Here is a 3,042-nt window from a genome sequence, read left to right on the forward strand (position 1 = left end):
GTGAGCTGCCTAACATGATCAAGATCATCTATACTGTAATTCTATATGTTGCGTTTGTTGGGATCCGATGAATAGAGAATACTTGTTATGTTGATTATCAAAGTTATGCTATGTGTTGTTTATGATCTTGCATGCTCTCCGTTACTAGTAGATGCTCCGGCCAAGTAGATGCTTGTAACTCCAAGAGGGAGTACTTATGCTCGATAGTGGGTTCATGCTGCATTGACACACGGGACGGTGATGAGAAAGTTCTAAGGTTGTGTTGTGCTTGTTGCCACTAGGGATAAAACATTAGTGCTATGTTCAAGGATGTAGTCACTAGTTACATTACACACCATACTTAATGCAATTGTCTGTTGTTTGCAACTTAATACTGGAGGGGGTTCGGATGATAACCTGAAGGTGGACTTTTTAGGCATAGATGCAGTTGGATGACGGTCTATGTACTTTGTCGTAATGCCCAATTAAATCTCACAATACTCATCATGATATGTATGTGCATGGTCATGCCCTCTTTATTTGTCAATTGCCCAACTGTAATTTGTTCACCCAACATGTCTGTTCGTCTTATGGGAGAGACACCTCTAGTGAGCTGTGGACCCCGGTCCAATTCTCTTTCCTGAAATACAATCTACTGCAATACTTGTTCTACTGTTTTACGCAAACAATCATCTTCCACACAATACGGTTAACTCTTTGTTACAGCAAGCCGGTGAGATTGACAACCTCAGCTTGTTTCATTGGGGCAAAGTACTTTGGTTGTGTTGTGCGGGTTCCACGTTGGCGCCGGAATCCCTGGTGTTGCGCCGCACTACATCCCGCCGCCATCAACCTTCAACGTGCTTCTTGGCTCCTCCTGGTTCGATAAACCTTGGTTTCTTTCCGAGGGAAAACTTGCTGCTGTGCGCATCATACCTTCCTCTTGGGGTTGCCCAACGAACGTGTGAAATACACGCCATCAAGCATAGATTTACGGCGCCGTTGCCGGGGAGATCAAGACACGCTGCAAGGGGAGTCTCCACTTCTCAATCTCTTTACTTTGTTTTTGTCTTGCTTAGTTTTATTTACTACTTTGTTTGCTGCACTAAATCAAAATACAAAAAAATTAGTTGCTAGTTTTACTTTACTTGCTATCTTGTTTGCTATATCAAAAACACAAAAAAATTAGTTTACTTGCATTTACTTTATTCATCATGTTTCCTTTTAATTTTACCACAAAAAACATACCGGTAGGACGTGGGTCTATAGTTGGGAGAAATAATATAGAAGAATTTTTCAATCATGTTAGTACTATTGAAAATTTTGAAGATAGACACTTGGTAGACCTTGCGCCTACTTATGAAATTGTTGCTGCGCATTTAGTTCGCCTGTTGGAAACTAAATTTGTTAATCTTAATCCTATAATCCAACACATGTTTTTCACACTTGGTGATATGGAAGAGGGGGAAAAGAAATATTTTGTATTAGAAACCCTTCTTAGAGAATTTGGTGGTCTAGCAAGAGAAGCTAGAAAGGTGTTTGCTAAATTTAATATGCTTGGTTCTCCTACTAATTTTGTTAGTCTCCTTGAAAGGATGGATATGGATAGAATAAGATACACTAATAATATTGATGATGGAGGGAGATAAAAGCACCAATACCATGTAAGCTCTTAGCTATGAATGATGCATTAGAAAATAACTATGCTTGGCTAGTTCCTGAAAATTTGTTTGATGAGAGTAGCACGCCTAAGACTAATGAAAAGGGAGATGCTGAAACTTATGTATCCAATATACTATGCCTAGTTGAGAAAACTCCACACCCCGCTGAGAATGCATCACCCTTCGATAATACTTGATACACACTTTACGCGCCTAGCTGAAAGGCGTTAAAGAAAAGCGCTTATGGGAGACAACCCATGTTTTTACCTACAGTACTTTGTTTTTATTTTGTGTCTTGGAAGTTGTTTACTACTGTAGCAACCTCTCCTTATCTTAGTTTTGTGTTTTGTTGTGCCAAGTTAAGCCGTTGATAGAAAAGTAAGTACTAGATTTGGATTACTGCACAGTTCCAGATTTCTTTGCTGTCACGAATCTGAGTCCACCTCCCTGTAGGTAGCTCAGAAAATTAAGCCAATTTACGTGCATGATCCTCAGATATGTACGCAACTTTCATTCAATTTGAGCATTTTCATTTGAGCAAGTCTGGTGCCATTTTAAAATTCGTCAATACGAACTGTTCTGTTTTGACAGATTCTGCCTTTTATTTCGCATTGCCTCTTTCGCTATGTTGGATGAATTTCTTTGATCCATTAATGTCCAGTAGCATTATGCAATGTCCAGAAGTGTTAAGAATGATTGTGTCACCTCTGAATATGTCAATTTATATTGTGCACTAACCCTCTAATGAGTTGTTTCGAGTTTGGTGTGGAGGAAGTTTTCAAGGATCAAGAGAGGAGTATGATGCAACATGATCAAGGAGAGTGAAAGCTCTAAGCTTGGGGATGCACCCGGTGGTTCACCCCTGCATATATCAAGAAGACTCAAGCGTCTAAGCTTGGGGATGCCCAAGGCATCCCCTTCTTCATCGACAACATTATCGAGGTTCCTCCCACGAAACTATATTTTTATTCCATCACATCTTATGTGCTTTTTCTTGGAGCGTCGGTTTGTTTTTGTTTTTTGTTTTGTTTGAATAAAATGGATCCTAGCATTCACTTTATGGGAGAGAGACACGCTCCGCTGTAGCATATGGACAAGTATGTCCTTGGTTTCTACTCATAGTATTCATGGCGAAGTTTCTCCTTCGTTAAATTGTTATATGGTTGGAATTGGAAAATGATACATGTAGTAATTGCTATAAATGTCTTGGGTAATGTGATACTTGGCAATTGTTGTGCTCATGTTTAAGCTCTTGCATCATATGCTTTGCACCCATTAATGAAGAAATACATAGAGCATGCTAAAATTTGGTTTGCATATTTGGTTTCTCTAAGGTCTAGATAATTTCTAGTATTGAGTTTGAACAACAAGGAAGACGGTGTAGAGTCTTATAATGTTTTCA

Source organism: Lolium rigidum, chromosome 1, assembly GCF_022539505.1.
Source record: "Lolium rigidum isolate FL_2022 chromosome 1, APGP_CSIRO_Lrig_0.1, whole genome shotgun sequence".
NCBI classification, from domain to species: Eukaryota; Viridiplantae; Streptophyta; class Magnoliopsida; order Poales; family Poaceae; genus Lolium; species Lolium rigidum.